The sequence below is a fragment of the Carettochelys insculpta genome, chromosome 4 (genome assembly GCF_033958435.1).
Source record: "Carettochelys insculpta isolate YL-2023 chromosome 4, ASM3395843v1, whole genome shotgun sequence".
In the NCBI taxonomy this organism is placed as follows: domain Eukaryota; kingdom Metazoa; phylum Chordata; order Testudines; family Carettochelyidae; genus Carettochelys; species Carettochelys insculpta.
The window spans coordinates 64,135,383-64,161,757 of record NC_134140.1 but is presented as its reverse complement, the minus strand read 5'-3'; positions in this window follow the sequence as shown (position 1 = coordinate 64,161,757).

The window sequence follows — 26,375 nt, the reverse complement described above, 5'->3', positions numbered from 1 at the left end:
TGATTATATACATAATTAGACTGTGCTATTGACTACTTGCTAAATTATTTTGTTTTAAGAAAATTAAGCAGAAGTTTAGGTGTGACACCATACTCTGTTCTTTCTTCTACCCTAAATTTAAAGAACCAAAACATCAATGCTAAGGAACCAGTAGGCCTGATTCTCTCCAGCCATGCCCATTGTGTATACATTCACACCTTTTGCAAAGTGAACATAAAAAGTTACCATTCTGATTTTGATAGAATTTTGCAGTTACTTTGCACCGGCAAGACTGACAACACAAGGTACAAGAACACTGATTAATAAGGCCCCCAGCGTGAAAGTACAGAATATAAGTGTGATGATCACATTGTTGCCATGATGAGATTATAACCAACTCTCCTTGAGCGTAAAAGCAGGGTTTATCTCTGTGGGTAATGTAAACCTCTTTTGGGGATCCCACACCTGGATACTAGTAGAATTGGAAGGCATGTGATTACATGGGAATCCGGGAATTCTAGTCCTTCTCAGTCCTGCCTTATGAAAGCTGTAGACAGATGCAGGGGAACAGTTACAATTGCTATGTCACTGCACTATTCATGGCTTTGTTTTTTTTTCTCTAATCAGCCCCTGATTTTCTTCAGCATCCAATTAATAAAATAAAATAGTTATTATGGAACAGAATCAAATTTGTTTCATTTAGAAATTGTTTAAATTTGTATTCCTTCACTCTGGACAGAAAATATGATGTGTGGAAACAGAGAATTGGTTAGCCAATTAACAAAAGCTCATAAAAAGAGGCACATTATGTAAATGCTGAGACCTCAAACTGCCATGAATGTAAGTTGTAGTAGCAAGGAATCACAATCATGGTATTCTTGTGTTTGATTTACTGGATAAAGTTTCCACTTTTGGAAAGAGAAACATACATTTGTTCATAGAAATGGCTTTTTAACTAAAGCACTTGCCATAATTATTATACATTATTAGATCCAATATGATAAAATGAATTTGGCTGGTCCTTCAGTCATTAGACTCTTTTGTGTATATTATTTTTCTGATGTTTTCAAAATGCTGTCTCCTTCTGGACGTGGTCCTAATAGTGTTTTCCAAACACTTTTTGAAATGATGCAGTAATAACTCATGTCTCTTTCATATCAGAATCTCCAAGTATAAGCATTAATGAATTGGGTTGCAGAGTCGCACTGTAATTTTAAATATTTTTATCCACATATGACAGATGGGGAAACAAACCTGAAGGTGCATTCTCAAAGGTGTGATTTGTGCTATGCAGCTGGGAATTTGAATGCCCTGTTTTGGTAGAGTGACCATCCATCCTGTTTTTGCCCGGGACAGTCCCTTATTTAACTTGTTTCACGGGCATCCCAACTTTTTTAAGAAAATGGACTAATTGTCCCATATTTTCAGGGGATCCTGTTCCCTGGCACCTAGTGTCTCAAGATGGAAGTCCCCTCTGCCAGGGAGCTCCTCCAGTGGGTGGCTGCCCCAATCCTGGGCACCCCATGGAGGCAGCTCCCACTGTTGGTGAGCTCTGCCATGGGAGCAGCCTCTTCATTCTCTGGTGCCCCCTGCTGGGAGATTGTGGAGCCTCCACCCTCCAGTCTGCCTCATCAGGAGGCTGTACAGCCTCCATTCCTGGTGCCTCACTGTGGGGCAGATGCTCTCATTACTGAGGAGCCCTGATCAGGAACAGCAGTGCCCCCATCCCTGCAGGCCAGTGTCCCATATTTACCATAGGGGAATGTGGTCACCTTATGTTTTGGGGGCTCCAGAACCATGCGGAATTTTCAGATGGGAGGCTTGAAAATTTGGACCCTGCTTGTCAGCTTGCACATCTACAGCAATGTGGCTATAGCTGCATTCTTAATCACTGGGTTTGTCAGAATCCAGCTGTCATTGGGTTATGAAACCAATCCACTTTTGTATTCAGTGGCTGCCAAATGTTACAAAGTGCCACACTCTTGTTTGGTTCCCTAATCATTCAACTAGCAGTCATAAAGGGGCTATATGGTGACCACTGGATAACGTAGAGAATCAACACAGAACATACTAGGAAACATACTAAACCTAAGAAATGCAGATAGATTTGTCAAGGTCAGGGTTTCCCAAACTTTATAAAGTAGGAACCTGGTGTGTGTGTGTGTGTGTGTGTGTGTGATATTTTTGGGCTGCAAAAAAAAAAGTGTATTTAAAAAAATTAATGAAAAATGAATAAATGTTCACTGTTTATTCACAATAATAATAGTACATAATATAAATCTTGATATAAAATACTGAAGTACCTAACTTATTGTTGTTAGCTGAATTACAATTTAACCAGTAGAATTTTATCAGTTGTAAAGTTTGTTTATTTTCTAAGGACCAGTATTTTTTCCCCCACCCCGACGCCCTGTGGACCATACTTTGGGAAACACTGGTCTAGGCTATTCCTCACATCTCCTGTTGGTACCTAGAAATACATAACCAATGAAAGAAAGGGAAGCTGGCATTAATGACTATAAATCCAAAGCTAGGAACTGTAGAACATTGATCAAGGTAGTAAGTGATGTCAGGGATTGCCCCTATTTTCCATGAATGTAATCTAAGTTACATTGGTTAGACTTGTTCTATAGGGGCCACTCCAGTGAGGATGGTTATGTGCCCTGGATCTGCCTCTGCAGACCCTGGAATGGTACTTCTCTGATTTCCATGATGATGGGATTGGAATAAGTGGTAAAAAGTTAGCCTTGTTCAATCCTAGAACTACCCTACACAGGGAATATCCAGCTGTCTTTCTGAAGCATATGTACGTGACCCTTGTACAATGTAATATAACTTCAGAAAGGGCATTTAATTGAGACTAATGGCTAAGGCTCTAGACCATTGTTTAACTAACCAACCACCTGAATTTTTAAATCTAGATTGGTGTATTTATCAATGTTTTTGAGCTCCCTAGTATTTCGTCCCGTACCCTTGGTAACATATATCGGTGTGTGTGGTGAAAATATAGGAACGCTAATTTATATGACAAATAGACTTTGTAGAAGATGAAGATTACAAAATTTGAACTCAAACTAGATAGGAGTATAACTTTACAGTATTTCTGATGCTATTACTTAAATTATGTATACTTTTCAAACCAAAGTAGTGCAGTAAATAATTGCTTTTTTTATAAAATTAAAAAAATAATGAAGTTTTAGACCTACATCACCAAAGTCCAAAGCACTGAGTTACGGACATGTAATTTTCCAATTCCCTCTTTTTTTTTGTGTTTTGCCTTCCTGTGTCATCTAGTTGATGGATGGATAAGAATGGGTTATTAGCCATTCTCCTCCATTGCTTCTCCTACTACAGTCTATAGTTTTTAAAACATCATGTTTTTTCATAGCCATTTTAGGTTATTTTCATAGTTTCCCATTTTAATATAAAAATAAAGCAAAAGTACATCGCTTCTAAATCCTATGAAAAGCTACCCCAGTGTGTGCCTTGGGTGCTTCAAGAATTTAACCCTTGTCTTTGCTCTTGGTTTCTTCCTGTTAGTTGAACAGTTGTCCTTAATTAACTGCAAAGTCTCAGCTTATCTGAATTAATCTCTCCTCTGTTATCATTGTTCATCATATTCTGCTTTTAAACATCTTATTTTCTCTTGGCTGTCTCTGTGCTGGCCTCTCACTGGTTGCTCTTCTATCCCTCAGTGTTTTCTTTTTGTGCTTCCTCTTATACCTGCCTGCATGTCTGTTCTTGGCTCGGTCCTTTTCTATTTTTATATCTTTTCCCTACCGTTCTCATGTGCTTACATACGGTTAGCTATAATGTCTATGCTGAACACTAATACGTTAACCTTTTCGCTTTTGACCCTTTTCCTTCCTTCTACGTTTTTATTTCAGCCTGTCTCTCTGACACCACTTCCTGGGTATGTTGCTGGCAAGTTAAGCATAACAAGGTCTAAAATTAACTACTGCTCTTTCCTTCAATACTCTCCATACCTTCCTCACTCTCACTGTTTACACTATGCTTTTGTCAACCAAAGCCTTACCTTTTGGTATCTTCTTCAGCTTCTTCCTCTTTTCATCTGTCCTCCTTCAGGAGATCTCTAAGAAACCAAATTCTTCTGCCCCTCTAGACAGCTAAGGTTTTGTCCAATCCCTAACTATCTTTACTAGGTACCTCCTCCTTTAGGCTGCTCTCACGCTACATTGTCTCCTTCTCCCAGATTTCATTCCATTGTGAACATTGCTGCCAAGGTCTGTATTCCTTGTCCATATACTCGTATTACACTGCTCTTAAGCCCTGTACTTGAACATTCTTCATTACCTGAGGTTCACATTTCTTATCATGATCTTCAAGGCCTTTCACACCCCTTGGCTACATGCTCTTGTGCTCCAGAGTGTTTTCTATTGCCGCCTTTGCTGCCCCAATGAGGCCAGCCTACCTATTTTGTCCTCTTCAGAAATTCTTTTATTTTTTTCCCCATGATGTTCACTCTTTTTCTTGACATACACTTCCTTGTCTAATCCACAAGGTCACCACCTTCTCCTGAATCATTTTTCTGCCTTGAAGAAGAAGTTAGCCATTAGGATGTCTATATATTTTCTAAATAAAACACAGTCCCACAAAACACAGTCCAAATCCTCGCTACATTAAATGCAACATCCTAACCTTTGCTGAGTAACTGTAATCTGACTGATGTTGTTACTCTCATTGCCTGCTGTACTAGTACTCTATTACATATCTGATGTTTGTAAGATCCTGGGCTTGGGGTCATATCTTGTTTCAGCAGGAGCTAAGCATGCTTGGGGGCACTGTCAGAAATAGTAGATTAATAAAATGACTAATGGTGCCATCTACTCTGAGCTCAGAAAAAATAAGCTTGATGGTGGATACAAAAACGGAAGAGAGGGTTAAATTGATAAATTATTCAGAGGAAACGGTGTTTTTTTTTTTTATCTTGCTCTAATACGGTGTATATACAGAACTAGGGGCCAGTCTCCATTTTTCTTATCTAAAATGCATTAAATGAAATACAAACCTCCTGTGGGTCAGTGAGCATACCAGTGCTTGATTTTTTGCATGAAACACCTTTCCTTTGATTCTATGATAAGAGATGTGAGATGTTAGGTAATGCACATTTCAGTAAATGCACTTTTTAAAAGTCATTTTTCTTTGCTAATGTGCACAAGTACCACTAACAATACATAAACCTTTCCTGGCTGAAAAAATGGAACTTCTGTTCCATGAGTCATTTAGTAGCAGCCCAGTCATTAGCTGTTGCTTGAAATAAGTGTGGGTAACTAATACAAAGCCTTATAACTGTAACTGTAAAAGTGGAATCTTTACAATGCTTCAAACAAGGCAATAACTAATGGCACTTGTTTGATAGACATGTTCTATATAGAACCTAAAACAATCATGGCTGAAAATAGTGCATGTTTGGAAGTGTTGACTGTCAGATGAAAATGTACCCAGGGTCCTGAACCATAAAAGTTGCTAGTAAAAATAATTTCAAAGGGGACTCAACCCAACCTCCATTTTCCTGTTCATACCCCTAGAAGAAGGGTTCTGTGTAGGTATTTGTTATGGTCAAGCAGTCAGGTAACTGTCTCTGTGAAAAGGCCTGGTTGAGAAAAGGGCTTGGGAAACTTACTCATTTAATAAAATAAGATCTTTGTGTTTTGTCCAGACAAACACAAAAGAGAAATGGTAAAGAATGGGGGTCATGTTCTAATACCCTTACTCTGGTGCAGGGCAGGTGGCAGAACTGGTAGGTCCCTGGGCAAGATGCCGGGAGCAGCTCTGTGCTTCTGGAAGAGCCTTGTGCAGATGGGGCTAACTTCTTCCCATGAGCCATTCAGCACAGCCCAGAGCACACTGCATGTGTCTCTGGTGTCAAAGGGCCTGGGGCTGCAGCAGTGGAGGTAGTGGCCAGGAGCCCTGGGCCCTTCGAAATCATCAGACCCCTGGGCAGCTGCCTCTTTCTCCTGCTCTTCCCCCCGCCCCCCCATTAGTGGGCCTGTTCTTGTGAAGTAGCGCCTTAATCTACAAATCGCAGAATTCCAATGGAAATGTGCTGCAAGGCCTATTACCACAGAATAGGTAATGCAACAAGCATCACCAGAGTCTCCGCTAGCCTGTTGAGTTTCATAAAACTGAATTGAAACTTCCCTTTCTTGAATGTTCTAGACAGTAAACAAAGCAACCACACACAATCACCAAAGATCTTGCAGCTCTACAAACCACATGTATCTGCTAGCTGGGTGGCAATGTTGTTTGTGAAGCATTCTGATACTAGGGAGATGAGCCCCATAGAAGAGCCCATGATGAAATTAGTAATTCTGTCATCAGAGCAAAATCTGAATCCTAAGCGGCAAATAAAGGGCAAGGCCACACACTGAAGGATGAGTAGAAAACAAATATTGAAAATAGCTGCTCGTTAAGGGAACACCATCCATTCTCTGCACTGAAAAAAGCCTCCCGCCAAAGGAAAAAACTAGTGTGATTATATATACACAAGGGCACTGAGTTAAGATAGTACAAAAACATTAATTCTGGCATTTCCAGGCTTCTGAGTGCTTGATTTTGCAATCTTAACACTTTTTAAGCATAGATTTTTTTTTTTTTGTGTGGTTAACACTTTTTTTTTCTTCTGTAGAAATGTAAGAGCTGATCCTTTTCTGAATGAAAGTTATACTTTGGTCTTCGTATCATTCTACTCTTTTCAAGGAAACCAATAGAATGAAGTCATGATGTGAGGGGAAAATATCCAGTGCATTTCAGAATAATGCTGAACCATAAATTTTTCCTTAGGAATTTTTCAGTTATGGGTACAAGAAGTTGAGTAACTGTTCTTGGCAGTAACACTTACTTGATGAAAACAACAAGAAGTCCTGTGGCACTTTTATAGACAAACAGATATTTTTGGAGCATAAGGTTTTTTTGGGCAAATACCAGCTTTGTCAGATGCAATGAAATGTGTATTTGCCCGCGAAAGCTTTATGGTCCAAAATGCCCATTAGCCTATAAGGTGCCAAAGGACGACTTGTTGTTTTTGCAGATACAGACTAACATGGCTACCCCTCTGATACTTATTTAATGGCAAACTGGGGTACAAATCTACCTCTCAGTAGCCTGCTGCACACTGTGTCCATGTCAACCCTGCTGCTATGCACTAAAAGTTTCCTAGCAGGCTTTAATCATTGCTGCTTTGGAACATGAGTAGGTTAAAGCACATGGCAACAGGTCTGCATGGACAGTAGCTTTTCCTGCACATGCAGCAGAATGGAGGGTATGTATAGCAACCTACACACTGTCGTGAAAGGGCAGTGTGTGCCCAAGGTGTGTGTAGCTATGTTTTAGGGTGAAAGGCTGGTTGGAGGGAGGCAGCAGGGAAAATTCTGGCAGTGACAAGCTGCCAGGGTCTTTCTCTGCTGCCTTCCCACTGCTAGAACATTTCCTGACTGTCTCACTGCAGTGGGGAAAGGCTCAGGCAGTGGGACACTAAAATAGCATCAGAGATAAAGGTGGTGTTGTTTGGGTGTGTGAAGTGACCATGTAGGGTATATAACCCAGTTCTGGCACGTGTCTATTGGACTCTAAGCAGTGACTCATTATTGACACTGTTATCTATACCCAGGTTAGCTGGGTGTGGAATATTTGTACTCTGTGCCAATGCATGTGTAGATAAACACCACAGCTTGCCACAGACTGTTCATGTAGATAATCCAGAGATGAAACCTTTTCTTGTTTATAGTTGATCATGAAGTTATTTGCTTGGGTGTGGTTTTTGTTTACGTATGTTTAAATTCTGCAGTATAACGCAGAAGCAAAGGAGAGATTCTGTAGCATATTTTGTGGAAATGGAATTCCAAATACATCGCCCCATGGCTATGGTGGAAGCAAATGTACCACAACGGAGCAGAAAGGAAAGAGTGGAACAAGATATATATATTAAAAACAAAACCAGAAAAAACACATCCAAGCCCATAACATCTATTGCAATCAGTTTTATTCTCTTACAACCAAATCCATGCAATCCATTTTGACCCTGTGAGCAAGGGCTCATTTATGTACATGATTAGGAATAGAGAGTACAAACAGAGCAGAACCAAATCCTCTCCCTGTTTTCGCATAGAGAGGGGCGATGGACTACACACCTGAGAGTCTCCATTTTAATAGTCTGGAAGATCCTGGCTGGATGTCTAAGGGGATGTACCACTTCTGAAAATGGAGAGGGATGAGGGGATTGTATGCCTGTAAATACTGGAGCTGGGCCTTTACTCCTCCTGTTACCTGTTGGCCAACCTATCGCATGGGAGCTGGCTGACCTCTGTGCTTTCTCCCTTAAACAACTGAAACATTTTCACCAGGCTTCAAACAGGGGTGACAGGTTTGCAGACATTTTGGTAGTGCCTAGGATGCCCAGAGTCTGCACCCCATCCCCAGGCAAGCTTTTCCTCCACACACCTAAAAAGTCCAAGAAGGAGTTTGGGTGGGGGAGGAGAGCTGGCTCTGGGGGTCATTTAGGTGCCAGGTACAAATTTAGGGCTGGAGCAGCAGATTGGGGGCAGAAAAAGTGCAGGTTCTGGGAAGGAGCTTGGGTGCAGGAGGAGTGAGGGGCTGGGCTCTAGGGAGGCTTGGATACAGGTGGGAGTTGGGGTACAGGGTATAGTATAGAGCTGGGGTACAGGCTGTGGGATTAAGTTAGGATTGGGGTGCAGGAGGGCTGTAGGATGCAGACTCTTGGAGGGAGTTTAGGTGTAGGAAAAGAACTGAGGTGCAGGCTTTGAGAAAGAGAATGTGGGTGCAATGGGATGAGGGGTGCAGGCTCTGGCATGGAGGCTGGGGCCTGGCTCCCATTGCCTGCAAATAGCAATACCCAGCCAGTGGGCGCTGCAAGTGGTCATACCTTCATACAGGCAGGTAAATAAAGTGCTGATGGCTTTTGGAAACCACATCCAGCCTGTGGGCCACTTATTGCCCACACGTGGCTTAGGAGAACTAGAAGCATTTTGTTTAATTGGGCCAAATTATGAGTGGCTCAGAGGGTGTTTATCTACCTTTCAGTACGGTGCATTTGTGCATGTGGTAAAGAAAGATGGGCTTTAGAAATTTAAGGGACAGTATAGCTATATTTAGTTTGCTGCTTCTTGTGGCCAGTGTTTGTGGTAAATACAGTACAAAAGGGCCAGCTCCAAAAAAGTAAATGAATGTTTCATGTGTTGTGTGCTGACTATGACTAGAAAGGATTTCATGCTTTTGAAACTAGACTGGCTTTTTATTAACAGAACTATTTACAGAGATACTGCAACTGTAGTATGTGCATATGCTGATTTCCTGGTGCCTTCTTCAAACTCTTCCCTCCTGGAACTTGTGCTCCTTCCACCAGATTCCATGCAGGTTGCCACTATGGGGCGGCATGAGTTTTAAACTGGCAGACCTTCTGTCTGTTTGGAGATGTGGAGTCCCTAAGTCTTTGTATATTGTGAGCCTCCCTTGGCGCCTTGTTACTCCCTTGTGGGGTGGGCATAGGAGGGGAGAGGATTGAGTGATATGAGTTACATTGATTAGGATGAGGGTTCTACCCTAAGTTATTGGTTTTAAAGTGGGTGTTCTATAACCTAGCAGTGAACAAAGTTAAATGCCTAGTATATGAAATGGGATGGCAATATACTGCCCTTAATCGTTAAGGCACAACGTTTTTAATTTAAAATTCATCCCGCTATCCTTCATTCACCTGCATGCCTTACGCTATTTGAAATTTAGACCAATGTCTGCGAGTGTTGCTTTTGTAGTATTTTTCTACTTAACCAGCTTCTATGGGTGCTAATAAAAATACTTGGCAAACTAAAAATTGGAGAAGTAAAAGAGTAGGAAAATGAGAGGTTTTGCCCATTTGCTTGCTCAGCCTTTATATTGAAAGGTGCCACTAGAGCTCATGTTAAAGTATTGAGGACACCAGTGGAATCTAGAAATTCTATAGTCTGCCCAAGTACAAAGTAACCATTGGGAAATGCTTCAGAATTCCATATATCATAAGTGTCCATCAAAGAAGCTTTTTTGCATTAGTGAAAGGCTTTAAGTATAACTTATTGCTCACCACACAAACTTTCCTAGTGCTTCTATACAGTATGCACTGGCAACCTATAAGTACATTTACTTTGCCAATTGTAGGCAAAGGTGGACGCTATTTTATTCACTCCTGGAGAGAAAAGTTAAGGGCATTCAAATCTGACTCAGTCATGAGCACAGCAAATAAAGAATCTGAGCAGCAGTTAAGCAAGCAGCTTTCATCCTTTCATGAAGGTCGGTTTCAGAAATAACAGATGTGATTGTAAACTTCCTGTCGGTATCTATGTCATCTGTGCGTAGGATTTCCTGACTAAGATTTTTATGCTCAATGTTGCTCATTAAGGAATATTTTAATTTACATTGATGATGGCAGTTGTTGATGCTCAGTAAAATTATGCAGTGTTCCTTCAGTGTAAAAGTGCCCTAACGTTACATGTCAATGGCCAAAGAACTTCACTATATATGTTTACGTGTCTCTCCTTCCTAGTGAAATTTTGAAATGTGCATATATAAATTTTATATAATATTTTCAAAGTTTGAAATATGTTATCCATTCATATTTACTTTATTAAATTACAAAAAACAAAGTGTAGCCGCTTTCCAATAATATACTTTTTTCTCCACATTTCAACAGTGTAATGACAGATCTGGGCATTTCTATTGTGTTTATGGGGCAGATCCGGACATTCTATATCTATCTATCTATCTATCTATATATTGAAAAAAGAGTTACTGTAACAATGGCTATACTTCATCATTTTGATTTTTAGTATTTTTTCCCCAGGTGGTTTATTTTTATCTTGACATTTTGCCCATCCTGTGAATTTCATCATGGGAAAGAAACAGCAGTTTGTCTCAGAGCAGTTCAATTTCAATCTCCAAGTGACAAGCTGATATTTCTTTATTTTTGAAGAAGCTTTTAATATGATGTGTTAAATGTCAAGAAAACTTCCCAACATACACTGAACTTTACTAACCTTATTTCTCTTAATATTACTGACATATTGACAGCTGGTTCCAGAATATGGATCATTTGATTGGTATCAGGCTCCAACAGTCCAGGAATGCTGGACTTCAGGTAGTAGTACTTAGAATTATAGGAACAAGTGATAAAGATATATGAAAAATAACTTTGTTCAATGTATTTGCTAAGTTTGCTGCCATACAATAAAAAGCTATTGAATTTGTGACTGAGCAATTGAAAAAAATTTTTATGCAGGATTTGGGACAACAAGTTTTAAATGTATAGACTTTTCTGATACTACAAGAAGTCCTGTGGCACCTTGTAGACTAACATATTTATTGGAGCATAAGCTTTCATGGGCAAAGCCCCACCTTCTCAGATGAGGTGAGTTTGTCCATGAAAGCTTATGCACAGATAGATACATTAGTTTATAAGGTGCCACAGGACTTCTTGTTGTTTTTGTGGATACAGACTAACACAGCTACCCCCTGATACTTTTCTAACATTGCTTCTTGTTTTGAAAACATACACGTGATTTAAAGGGGGAATCCTACACTATAACTGTCCCTAGTTAAAGAGCAAGGAGGGCTTCCTTCACTTAGAATAAAGTATAGAGTATGCTTCCTTTCAGATGATGGAGGACTTGTGCTACTGCAGGAAATAACTCTAGGCTGACATTCAGATGGAAGGGAGAGTTTGATAATTTGTGAAAGGAATCAGACAAAAATCTGGATCTTCTTCAGCCTTCTATTACTAATTTCCTGGATGATTTGATAACATATTACACTTTTTCAATTTTTAAGCAGGCATGAACAACTATGCCTCAGTGCCTTTCCCTTGGCTCAGCTGTTTTCTTCTTCCCCATTAATTTGATGTACTGGTACTTAAAGCATTTTCCATATACTCTTAACCAGCACTTTGCATAGAAGACTGAGTACCCATCTAAACTATGTACCCTTCTGTTTTAAAACAAGCAGACTTGTTGGTTATTAACGTTCCATACTTTCCTCGCAATTGCACTTGACAGTGTCACAGAAGGCTTTGGTGGAAAATGCATTGCAGAAGTACAGAAAAAGTGCCACCTCCTCCCAACCCTCTGGAAAGCACCATTCCCAGGTAGAATGCATAGGGTAAGTGCTACATATGCAGATTTTTATGTGATTTCTCAGCTTTGAAAATTTATTTTATTTACCCACCATCCTCACTAATTGGCAGACTGCTTTTAATTTCCCTTTACTCACCTTACCCACTCTTTACAGCTCAGATATTACCAAAAACCCAGCTGCACAGGGATGATTGATTCAGAACTGCTAGAATGTTTCAGCTTGAAAATAACGCAGAGCATTTGACAGACTGACTTGTCAGATCACAAAATGTTTCAGGAGAGCTTAAGGTTTTGAAGGAATCTCGTTTTTTTTTTTTTTTTTTTGATACATGGAAGAGGATTGTGTGCTAGCCTGTGTGTTTGCGCAGAGGATTAAAATCCTTTCAACCTCCTGTGTGGTTGTTCATGTTCCTTGCATTGTAGTAGTCCCAGAAACTCATCCCACCCAGCAGGTAGATGAGGGTCCTCTACAGCCACCCATTAGTCAGTTGAGCTGAACCAATGTATGGGCAGCGTGTGTTTGGGAGGAGAGGAGGAAATAAACTGTAACCAGTAAATGGCTGCTTTAGGTTAGTTTCTCTTTGAGAGAAGAGTTACAATTCTGCCTACAACTCTTCAGCAGAGTTCCTCCAGGGATGGTGCAGCTGTGTGCTTTCTCTTACACAGGGGTTGAGCACAGAGGCTTAATTTAATAAAAAGAGAATTTGTTGGACCATGGGAGGTCAATATTTTCTAGCAGCATTGCCAACACTTCCACTGCTGGCTGGCACTTGGAAAACATTTGGGGTAAATTAGCGCTAAGTAACAGCACAGAACACTGAGAGCCAGGACTGGTGTCTGTAAACAAGTTTTATGGGGACCATGGGAAACTTGGCCACACCCACGATAAGTGGTCATTCAGTTAAGTAAAATCATGCTGGATTACAGATGTTGCCAGATGATAGTGTCGGACTAGAGAGGTTCAACCTGCCCTGCCTTCAAAGAGCTTATACACTTTACACTGTATATTCTAATAAACTACTTGTGCTTTGTTTTTAGTTACATTCTTGGATGTGCACAGTGCTTATTTTTATTTGATTTCAAAGGGAGTTAGGCCTGTAACTTGTTTTTGAAAAATCCTACTGGATGCCTACTTGCATCTTAAACCCCTTTTGTAAATCTGACAAATGGTACTGAATAATGGCAACCTTTCTTCCCCATTGCTTTTATGGTGGATAAGCTTGAATGAATACAAACCAAAAAGTGCAGGAGCTATCCAGAAAGAACACCTCTGAAAACATGTCTCTTTGATGGAAGGAATAAATTTCCAGAATCTAGGGCAGGTGATTGTTGCATGATTCAAATTGATAGCAGTTGTCTGTCTTCAGACACTGCTAAAAATAACAAAAATTTCTACCATCTCATTTGCAAAATGATCACCCCGTGCAGCTCTAAGGAGCATGTAAGATTGAGAACTGAGGCTTTCAAGGGCTGATAATGCCAATGTCAGGGGAGAATGGAGGGCTAGGGGAAGGTGATACTCTTAAGGTAAATGTATCCTGCACACAATTGGTGGTGGCATGGAAGGTATATGTCGCTAGGCAACATAGTGGAAAAACATTACAGCCTGCTTCTACAAAAGACAATTAAAACTCTGGCATTGAGGAGGCAGCAGGGAAAGGCTCCAGCAATGGGAGGAGGCATCAGGACAGAAAAGTGCTAAAAATAGCAGTATAGATGTAGTTGGCACCATTTGGGCAAGCAGCGTGTGATGTTTACGTGCCCTAAGTGCACAGGCATGCTTTAACTTGCCTGAGCAATGCCTCCCAATCTGCAGTGCTATTTAGACCCACATTAAGGGTGTGTGCTGTGTATATACTATACATGCAGTTACCCTCTCGAAACCTTCCCCTTCCCCTTCCTTTCCTTTCCTCCAGTTGGCATGGCCTTGGGCCTATCACTTTAAGGCTTTATTTTCAGGCTTCTGCTGAACGATTAACATATTTTGTGGGATAGTAACAGAGAGTAAGCCGTGCTAGTCTATACACTATCAAAACAAAAAGCAGTCAAATAGCACTTTAAAGACTAGCAAAATAGTTTATTAGGTGAGCTTTCGTGGGACAGACCCACTTCTTCAGACCATAGCCAGACCAGAACAGACTCAATATTTGAGAGACCGAGAACCAAAAACAGTAAGCAAGGAGGACAAATCAGAAAAAGATAATCAAGGTGAGCAAATCAGAGAGTGGAGGGGTGTGGGGGAAGATCAAGAATTAGATTGAGTTAAGGACGCCCTATCATTTCACGTATTGGCACCCTTACCACTGGACTATCCAGTTATGTGGACTCCCTCCTCAAACCCTACGCCACCAACGCTCCTAGCTATATCCGAGATACCACCGACTTCCTGAGGAAATTACAAAACATCGGAAAAGTTCCTGATAATGCCATCCTTGCCACAATGGATGTAGAGGCTCTGTACACTAATATTCCACATAAAGACGGATTACAAGCAATCAGGAACACCATCCCTGATGCCACCACAGCCAATCTGGTGTCTGACCTCTGTTACTTTTGTTCTCTCACACAATCATTTCTGTTTTGGGGACCATTTATACCTCCAGATTAGTGGAACTGCTATGGGCACCCTCATGGCCCCACAATATGCTAATATATTTATGGCTGACCTGGAACAACGATTCCTCAGCTCTCGTCCCCTATTACCACTCCTCTACTTAAGATACATTGATGACATCTTTATGATTTGGACCCATGGTACAGAGGCTCTAGAAGAATTCCACAGAGACTTTAACAATCTACACCCCACCATCAACTTATGCCTCGATTACAACATCCAAGAGATACATTTCCTGGACACTACAGTACTAATCAAGGATGGCCTGATCAGCACCACACTGTACTGAAAACCTACTGATCGCTATACTTATCTACACCCTCCAGTTTCCATCCTGCACACGTGACTAGATCCATTGTTTACAGTCAAGCTCTTTAGGTATAATCACATTTGCTCTAATCCAACTGACAGAGACCAAAAACTACAAGAACTTTACCAAATATTCATAAACCTGAATTACCCACCAGGAGAAGTAAAAAAACAAATCGACAGGGCCAGATGCATACCCAGAAACCAGCTACTCCAAGATCAGCCCAAAAAAGCCAAGAACAGAACACCACTAGTTATCACTTACAGCCCCCAACTCAGACCACTGCAACGAATTATTAAAGACCTACAACCTATTCTTAATCAGCATGCTACACTCCAGAAGGCCCTGGGTGACATGCCTGTTCTCTCCTACAGACAACCTCCCAACCTCATGAGGATCCTTACTAACAGCCACAGTCTATACCCCAGGAACACCAGTCCTGGAACCTTTCCCTGCAACAAAGCCCGCTGCCAGCTTTGTTCACATATCTTCTCTGGAAACACCATCACTGGACCTAACCAGGTTACTCACAGAATCATGGGCACTTTCTCATGCTCCTCTACTAACATCAGATATGCCATCATGTGCCAACAATACCCAGATGCTTTGTATATTGGACAGACTTCTAACTCCCTTAGACAAAGGGTCAACGGGCACAAAACAGACATCAAAACGCTCCAGATCCACAAACCAGTTAGTCAACATTTTAATGGAATGGGCCATTCTGTCAACGACCTCAAGGTATGTGTGTTACTGAAAAGAGATTATCGCTCCTTTGTAGAAAGGGAAACAGACGAATTGACATTTATATTCAAATTCGGAACATTAACACACGGTTTAAATCGGGATGTGAACTTTCTGAGTCACTATAGGGGCTCGTCTGCATACTTAACTCAGTCTAATTCTTGATCTTCCCCCCACCCCTCCACACTCTGATTTGCTCACCTTGATTATCTTTTTCTGATTTGTCCTCCTTGCTTACTGTTTTTGGTTCTCTGTGTCTTAAATATTGAGTCTGTTCTGGTCTGGCTATGGTCTGAAGAAGTGGGTCTGTCCCACGAAAGCTCACCTAATAAACTATTTTGCTAGTCTTTAAAGTGCTACTTGACAGCTTTTTGTTTTGATATTTTGTGGGATGTTTCTAAAATCTTGCTTTGTAGACAGGCCTTGAGCCCATTTTTGGGTGGAAACAGCATGGGGGCTGGACTGAGACATGTGGCACCAGAGCAAGAAGAGATATTCGCAAGGGGTGTGTGTGTGTGTGTGTGTGTGTTTGGGGGGGGAGGGGGAGACATAGTAACTAGCCTTGGGTGCTGGATCCTTCCATGATGCTGAGTCTTCCTCAGGTTCATTATAGTGGTGTGTAGCAGGGGGACTTGCTCAACCATCTAGAAGTACACAATATACTCTTCTTCCACTGTGTTTTTCTGGGCTTCCTCCACAGTCTCTACTCTTTCCTTGCCCTCATCAGCCTGGTGAATGTTTGTCTGCTTCCTGCAGTTGCCATGAAATCTCCTGGTTCAGGTGAATGTTCTGGATGTTTTGGGAGATGTTGTGGAAGAGCATGGGCTCAGAACACACGCTGATGATCACCCAGCAAAACAAGAGGCTATTTTTAGAATCCGATCCTAGTCACAGGTAGCAGATGGACAGGACCTTATATAGATTGGGTGTGGAGAGGCAGAAAAAGTTTTACTGTATTGTGGAAATAAGCCTGGAAAACTTTGGAAGCTTAGTACCTTGTACATGCCCCTTGCCTGCATTCATACTGTATCGCCTGCATGGGGCCATGCCACAGCAGAAGTCACAAATTCACATTCATTAGGCTTTCTAGCTTTCTCACTTTGTCTGTTACTTCAGAGGTTTAGGTGTGCACGATAGGTAGGTTAAGGAACAATTATGCACAAGGATATGTGTACAGTAATTAGTATTGACATAGATTTAGAAGCATGTGCAAATCACATGCCTACTACAAAGATTTATTATATAACTCAGCAAAAGCTGGAGGATGGAAATAAAAATAGACAAACATTAGAACATGAGAAACCTCTGTCCATAATGAAAGAAGTTACAAAAGTCAGAGAGAGGAGATGAAATAGAGATACTTATGTGTTTGACGAAATATTGACTATCAGAAGTTACAAGTGAGAGCTAGACTGAGATAAGCCCCTATAAATAGAGGGGGAGAGTTCAAACTTCTGATACAAGAAACCATTTTGACTTGACATCATCTTAAAAGCTCAGCTACTGGCAAAATCCTGGAGAAGGTTCTCTAATATATAGTTGAGTGATTGTGTTCTGGGTAAAATTTTTTTTTTTTTTTTTTTTTTTAAAATGCTTCAGACACACCAGAAATGTGTGTGTGGTGGTGTGTTTTTTTTTTTTTTTTTTTTTTTTGTTTGTTTCTCAGCAAAACAATTCCCTTCTCAACTCCACTATAACATTTATTGTTTTGGATTGAATGAAACATTTGATTTTGATTTTGGCCATACTAGACAGGTTTTTATCAAAAGCAAGAACATTTGAAGATGACATTCACAAAACTGGTTACCACCATCTGGGATGGGGAAGATTTAGGTTCAAGTTGGCAGTCTGCCTTAGTTGGAGACTAATTTACAGATTTTCTTTTGCCATAGCAATTTAGAGGGCTGAGAGAGAGAGGAATAGTTTATTCACCAAAATGTGCAGTTACAGATTGAATGAATGAAATTGTGTGCCATATCTGTAGTAGAACGATGAGAGGAGAATACAGCTCCACTGGCATTTTTTACATGTTTGCTTTCAACTCAGACTGTGGGACTTAAGGGCCTGTAATAACTTCATCCAGCTTTTCAACATGTTTGTATTCCAGTACAAATCAAAAGCATTTGTTTACACGTTTCCAAAGATGGAACAAAAGGTGTTTAGATATCCCTCTATGCCACTTGAACTTAACTGATCCCCATTGTAAGCAGGGGTACTCCCACTAACTTTGAAAGATTTGCATATAGTTGCATCCAACATTTGTAGTAGTTTTTGCAAATCATTCACTCAGAATGAAGCAGTCTTGTCCCGTTTCCTTCTCTTGCCTCACATCCAAACCATATCCAATAAACAGACTGTTAGGCACAAAGCCAGAGGTGGGTTCTAATTCTACATGAATTTTTTTTTTCCAACATCAGTTTCTGATTTTGAACCTTCCATAATATTACATAAGTCGTCAATGTATGGAGTGGGCGTCCAACTAAACAGACCACTGATTGTTCATTGTTTGAATGTTGCTATTTTTTTGCTTCTGCTCTTCTTGAATATTTTCTTGGATTTTTGCCTGAATGTCCTACTGGAGACTAGAACTATTCTCAATGTTTGATATTGTGATGTAATTTCTTGCACAAGTTATTTTTTCTTTCACCCAATTATTTTCACACCCCAAAATATAGAATACTTCAACTAGAAGAGACCTCTAAAGGGAGGTTGACCATTAATCCTGTTTTTGTTTTTTTTTTTTTTTTTTTTCTGTCCGGGACTGTTCTTTATCTGAGCTGTCTCATAGGCATCCCAACTTTTTTAACAAAATGGGCTAGTTGTCCCCTATTTTGTGGTGATCCTCTTCCCTGGCACCTGGTATCTCAAGGTGGCAGCACCCGCTGCCAGGGAGCTCCTCTCTCTGCTGCTGCCCCATTCCCTAGTGCCCCATGGAGGCAACCCCCACTGCTCGTGAGCTCAACAATGGGGTGGCCTCTTTATTCCTTCCCCCATCCTCCATTCCCACCCCCAGCAGGAGGCTGCAGAGCCCCCATCCCTGGTGCCTCGCTGTGGGGCAGCTTCGCTCCTCCATGGCTCAGGAGCCCGGACAATAGCAGTCCCATATCGCTTGAGGCCTGTATCGCATATTTGAAATAGGACAATGTGGTCACCCTATCTAAAGCTCATCAAGCCCAGTCCCCTGCACTCATGCCAGAACCAAGCACCAAGATGAGAGCTTAGGGCAGGGCAGTGGAGTGCAGGAGACAATGGAGTGGGGGGATCTAAGAGGGAGTTTGTGTGAAGAAGGGGATTGTGACCTGGGGTAGGGTATTGGGTGCAGGGTCCAGGAGGGGTCAGAGTGCAGGGGAGGATTATGGCCTGAGGGAGGCATATAGCAGGGAGTGCAGGGCCTGGAAGGAAGTAGGGAGTGTGATGCCAAAAGCTGACTCTGCCCAGGAGGCACTTACCTAAGTAGCTCCTGGCCAGCAGCACACTCAGTCTTCCCTGATGACCCAAAGGCTGTTCCATGTGGCTCTCTCTGCGGGTGGGGAGTGGCTTCCTGCTCCCATCCCCCAGCAAAATCTCTCTGCTCGTATTAGACAGAAGCTGGCCAACAGGAGCTGAGAAATTGTCCTGTGTTGTCCCTAACCTCAGCAAAATCTCTCGGTTCCCATGGGTCAGTTTTGTGCATCTCGCAAAGAAGAGCTGAAAGATTTTGCTGGGTTGGGGCAATGCAGCCCAACTTCTCAGTACCTACTGATCAATTTCCAGCCAATAACAGCCAAGAGAATTCTCTGAGGGGACTGGGGCAGCACTTGAAGCTTCCCCTCTGCCGGTGGGAATCCTTTTAACTTTTCCACAGCACATGTATTCACAACCACATCTGGAACACAGCGGAGGTATTCGTTTCGTATCTGATATCGCTTGTCGTCTTCTTTTTTTTTTAATTTTTTCATGGGTAAAATGTGTTATTGTTAGAACAAGTGGAGGAAAAGGAAGACCTTTTTCATTCCACTGGAATTCTGAAACCAAATGGAAATGCATTATATGTGCCTTGAGAAAAGCAGCCATTTGGAATGGAAGAGACTCAAGCTAAGAGCAAACAATAGAACAAAGTCTATTTGTTTACCTATTTAGCGTGATTTATTAAAAACATCTATCCAGTCTGTTGGAGCCTGCATGAGTATTAAAAGTACCACACAGAGCTCAGTATGCTTAATAGAAAAACCCCAAGGCCCTTTCACAGCATATCACTATCATGCATAGCCTTGTTAACAGTTAAAACCCCATTACAAATAATTAAGTTCCAAATCAAATCCCTTCAACCTGCCCTCTCACAAGACCTCACTAAAGACCTCACCCCTTGCATCAAAATCGGAACTAGAGGGACAATATTAATGTGTTTGTTTATAGAAGTAATGAAGCTTCAAGGCTTATGACAACAGCCTGGAAAGGTAGAGATTGTTGTATCAGAGTGAAGAACCTTTCCAGGATGTCATGAGAAGTTTGGCAGTATGTCAGTACGATTGCCATATATACTATGGCAAGCTGGAGGGAAAATACTGCATCGCAATATTTGATATGATTACTGAAGTCCTAGTGTAGCAGACCATTGCGATCAGCATGATTCATAGGCAGAATGAGCAGCTCCAGTCATATACGGTGCTGCATTAATCTTGCATTTTTGTATGTCAGCAAGTAACAGAAATTGAAGACCTGCTGGCAGTTTCACCTATATGCAGGGCTTTGTTTGTTTTCAGTTTCTTAGGTCTATTCTGCATTGGTGTTACTGGTGCCATGCCCATAAGTCCCAGCACCATATAGTTACGTGAAAGGATACAGAGGAAGAATAGACAGACCTGGTGCAAAGACTATATTTTGAATTCTTGAGCCCCACAGTTAAGATCCTTTTGGAATACAAGATGCTTTATCTTCCAAATTTATACAATAAGGAGATTTATATTTTCCCCCAAATGCAACAAAGATGGGCTGTGAAAGCAAAAGTGAACTTGAAAGAAAAGCCTTTAGCTTTTTAATTTCCTATTTTAATCATATCTCATATATTTGCTATATGATGAGAAAACAAAGTACAACTGCAAAAGTCCTAAAACTGGGTGCCATAAGAAGCCAGGTTTAAGAGGACTATTTGGTAGTCAGGTTATTTCTCTCATTGAAAAAGCAGACCATATTTAGGCGACACATCCTCTCAGGGTTTGTCTACAATTAAAATGCTACAATTGTGCCACTGTAATGCTTAGTGAAAACACTACATTGATGGCAGGGATCCTGTCATTGGTGTAGGTATTTCACTTCCCTGAGAGAGGGTGGCTTGGTTGATAGGAAATTTTAAGGCCTGGTCCACGTGAAGAAATTAGGCTGGTAGAACTTTGTTGCTTAAGGATGTAAAAATCCACTGTGGACTATGAATGCTGCCCAGTGTAGACAGGACTAAGTTAATGGGAAAATTCAACTAGTAACCTAGCTATTGTGTCTTTTGGAGGTAGAGTACCTACATCAACAGTGGAAGTGGGTCTTTGCCCACGAAAGCTTAGTCTATGAGGTTCCACAAGACTTCTTGTTTGTACATCAACAGGAAAATCCGTCCGGTTGATAGAGGTAGTGTTTTCATTGCACCACTGTAGGGTTTTAAGTGTAGAAAGTCCTAAGAATATAAAACCTTAACACCTATGCACGTGGGTCTTTATGCCCATAACAAATCCCTTTGCCGCAAATGGGACTCTGCGTAGCTGTCACTGTCCATCTTGAAATATCCCACTGCAAGATTAGGACTGTGGAGACTGAGTAAGGGGAAAAATTTGGCACGACTACCAAAACAGGACAATTAGGGCTAGTGTATTTTCGAACTCTCAGGTAGATTAAGCTGAATCAACTAAAGATGTGAATTTAAACTGGGTTAGTCAAATAAGCTTAAATGAGTTAAAACCAATTTAATACTGAATGAGTGACTCCTCACAGGAGTTTAATGTAGTTTAATTAATCCACTTTAAATTCACATCTTCAGTTAGTTTGGATTAATTTTCCCGGGTGTCCATGTGCAGCACCGACCTAAATTTCTTCTTTAATTTCAATTTTTTAAGAAAAACTTTAATATTAGAAACTAGTCAGGGCTGGAAGAGGAAGGGCTTTTGATTTTTTTTTTTTTTTTTTTTTTGCTTACTAAAAGAAAACCACAGTTGTAAAATGTGTCTGACAATGCTATCTCCTTGTAATTTTTTTTCTTCTTTGTGGCATTTTTGATAGTCACTTTCACAGTGAGAGTTCTGTAGCTAAAGTAAACCCAGCCAGAATAGTTTGAAGAAAATGAAGCTTCTCAAAAGATGAGAGAGAACTAGAGAGGAAGAGTCATTGGACTGGTAATAAACAATACAGTTATATTAATTCTTGAATTTTTATGTCAATTTCTGCTCTCTTCAGTAGCCTTGGCAGTTTTCACACAATTTTTCAGTAATGAAATTCTGTAAAAAAAGAGACCTTATGTATTTAATATTATTATCCATTTCACTTAGAAAAGACCACTAACAAACCTATCATAGTTATAGGTGCTTAACATTTTTACATAAAGTCATGGTAATACGCAAAAGTATAATTTGTGGGTCTATTTTTTTTGTTAAAAGTATGCATTTTGGCCAAATCTTGGGCAGGACTGATCTGAGTAGAAGTGCTGTGTTCGGTCACAAAGGAACATCTCCTCTCCGCTGGCAGTACAGCCTTTCGTTTTGGATAAACTGAAGTCAAGGGTTAAAAAACACACTAAATTCTGCTCTCCATTACATTGCCAAAAATACGGAGAACAGCACCTGGTCTTGTGTGCACGTGCATGCGTGTACCTATATTAACATGACTTCTGTCATGTCATCTTAAATGTAAAGGTTTACTTTTATTGCTAATACTCTAATATTTTGTTGCACCTGACTGCATTTCCTAAATCTTTAGAAAATCCTCTGCAACAACACCAATAAGATGACATTCATAATGCTGCAAACTGGAGTAAACTAGATTAATGTTAGTGATAGGAAGATATATTATTAATTTTAATAAAATTAACTTTATAGTGTTATTTTCAGTGCTTCATAATAAGTTTTATATGATGCCCCAAGGGTCCTTCTATTTGTATTAAAGCATCTCACGCTGTTTGGTTGGTTTAGAATCACTCAGCCTTACTTCCCAGTTTATATAGTCGGAACTCAAGCTGCTTTGTAGCTCCCCTACAATCCAAATAGATGTACCCTTGGGCCACTGATTTAATTTCTTGTGTTTTTATAGCAACATGTTTCTAATACCGGTATGAGTACAAAAGATGCCCCTGAACTTTTCCAGCAAATACATGATTTTTAAATCAAGGATCAAGCAAAAAAGAGTTGAACCAAAAATAGCGCATACTCTTCTTGAAATACTATTGATGCATATTAATTAGTAGTCATGAGGAGGATACTTTTATTTTAAGCTGGGCTTTCTCATGCCCCACTTGATTAATTGTCACACAGTGTAATTTTATCATAGTTAAAACTAATTCAAGCCCATTTCCCAGTAGTAATATATATATATTTTTGGTTTAGAGAAATTAATATTCCTCAAAAACTAATTAATGATCCCCCAAGAATCATTTGCATAAAGGATGTTAGAGTTCTACAGCAATTATGCATTGTATGTAACTCATTAAAAGGTCTATTTTCATTATTGGATTTAGTGATGAGGTGACAAGCGTAACCACTCCAAATGGCCGGGCAAAATGCTAAGCAAGGCTCGGAAATCCGTTAGCTGAATTCCATCAACATACCCAAATTGTTTTTCCACCATAAAGTTTTTACAAGAAATGATCCTAAAATTAACAGGAAGGTTCTTTGTAGGTTGTCTTGCTCTGGTAAAAGATGTGGAACTTTCTTTATGTTCTAAGTAGAAATTGGTTCTATATTTTAAAACTGCATTGAGAATCTCATTTTCACTGAGTGGGGAAATAAAACTCTACAGACCAGATTCTGGTCCCCTTTTATTCCCATTGAATAGGACTTTTTTCCCATGAATTGTTCCACTGAAGTTTTGTGAGACCAGTTGAGCAATAAGAGATTACTTAACATGAGGAAGGGTGGCAGAATGTGATCCTTAAGCCATGTCTACACTGTGCCCCAACTCAAAATAGGATATGCAATTTATCCTATGCAAATTAAGTATCTTATTTTGCATAGGATACACAATTTATCCTATGCAAATTAAGTATTTTATTTTGAGTCCGTTTTGAAATAAGCTATTTTCAGATTTGGTGCAGTCTACACATTACCAAATTTTGAAATAAAACCCTGTTTTGAGGAATCCCTTACCCGTCCCATAATGAGGAGTAGAAGGATGCCAAAATAGCACACCTGGTATTTCAAAAAATATTTCAAAATACCAGGCACATTTTCTAGATATGGAGTTACTGTTTCGGGATAGCTATGTATCCTGAAATAGCTCCACAGTGTAAACATAGACTTACTGATTTACACAAGAATAAATTTAAGCCTGAAGTATGAACACTATTACTCATTTCTGCCAGTAGTGGATCATCTTCTTAAACTATACTTTCTTTATAAGAACAGAAATCAGCAAGCATCATTGTATTTTTCTGAAATACCAATTTTATTATTAGAGTTCTGGCTTGGAAATGGGGCTATAGTTCTTTTACACAGAAAATGATTGTGCATAACACACTTTAACATGTTTCATTTGTCTGAATTATCATTAAGCCCCATCAGGCTGGCTGTATGCAAGAGAACATAATTCAAAGCAGACAGAAGATCCATTCATTATCCCTGCCTTAATTACAGCATGAACATTATTGATAAATCAAACAGAAATAATAATTCTTTGGAAGAAAATGCAGTGCTGGTAGCTTTCTAATGAAATGGGATGATGCTGTATGTAAAATCAGTCTGCCCAATTACACATTCATTGGGACTTCTGAAGCATTGATCAAAAATATCCAGGCCTTTTCCCCACACTTCAAATACTTATTTTATCCCAGGGAGTAATTAAATTATAAAAAGTCAAAAACAGGATGGTTAACATCCCCCCGCAACACCTCCTGAATAAATCATTGTTAATACTATCGGCGGTCCCAATCCAATAAAGTGCTTAGGCATGTACTTAACCTTAAACACATGAGTAGTCTTATTAAAATCAGTAAGACTCTTCATGCTTTAAAGTTAAGAATGTGCTTGAGTACTTTTCTAAATTGTAAGAATAAAGTTAGGTCAAGACCAAGAGCTGTATTATTTTGGTGGCAATCATCTCAGCCAGGAGGGTTTCTGAGTTGAGGACACTTTCAGTGGACCCCTTCTACACAGTGTTTCACAGGGATAAGGTTAGGCTGAGACCTCACCCGGTGTTTTTATTTAAGGTGGGCTCTGTGCTTCATGTTAACCAAGAGGTGGTGGATTCTCCATCCCTAGAGGTTTTTAAGTCCTGGCTTGACAAAGTCTTGGCTGGGATGACTTAGATGGGGTTGATCCTGCTTGAAGCAGGGGGCTGGACTAGATGACCTCCTGAGGTCCCTTCCAGCCCTATGATTCTATGTCCATGGTCACTATAATGGCATCCACCTACAGAGTATTACTGTTGAAGTGTGAGTTGCATGCACACTATTTAATTCACCCTGTGATAGGGTGGACTAGGTCCTGAGGCCTGCAGCTGGAGGCCTTGTGGTGCTGCCACACATGTTGTGGAAAAGGGCAGGCTCTCTGAGGTGCCTAGAGTGGTTATTTGGGAAGCAGCCAATCAGGATGCAGCAAGCTAGTATAAGGAATTGCTGTACCAAAGCAAGTTCAATTTCTTGCTGGAGCTGTAAGAGTATGGATGGCATGGGGATGGCTGACAGATCTGCAGAGTAGTGGATGGGGCAGCAGTGCTAGGAAGTGGGGAGACTGAAGAAGAAAGGAGGCCTGAGATGGTTTCCTGGACATTCCTTGGATAAGGCCATGAGATAAGGACAAAGATGGCACAGGGCTGTGGGGAAGTGGCCCAGGAATTAGAAGAGCTGTGGGACTTAGGCTACGTCTACACTAGCACACTACGTCAAAGTAGCCTATTTGGAAATAAGAACATCGAAATAGGTTACTTCGACACGTATCGTCTACATGTCCTCCAGGGCTGATGCTGTTGATGTTCAACGTCAAAGTAGTGACAGGGAACATCGAAAGGAGCCGCCCTGGAAGGAAATGCAGAGCATCCGCACACACAAGTGCTCCCTGTCAAAATAAGGGGCCAGGAAATCCCGCGGACCAGGTCACAGACTGGACTGGCCCTTCTGGGTCAACAGCAAGCTGCTCCTTTAAAGGTCCCCTCCCAGACACACCCGGCCTGCACAGCACAAGGTCTGCAGAGCAGTAGCCACTCTCTTGCAGATCAAGTCACAGCAGATATGGACACCCAGTAGCAGCAGGAAGAGGAGGCCCTCCAGGTAGTCATCCAGGGGGCAAGCACCCTGCTAGGTGCTGCATGGGAGGCCACCCTTGGTTCCTGCCAGAGGAGCCCTCCCCGGAGGCAGATGGGGATGCCACTGACCACCAGGCTCCCCTCTTTCTCCCCTGCCGGCTTCTTCCCCGCCTCCAGAGCTACC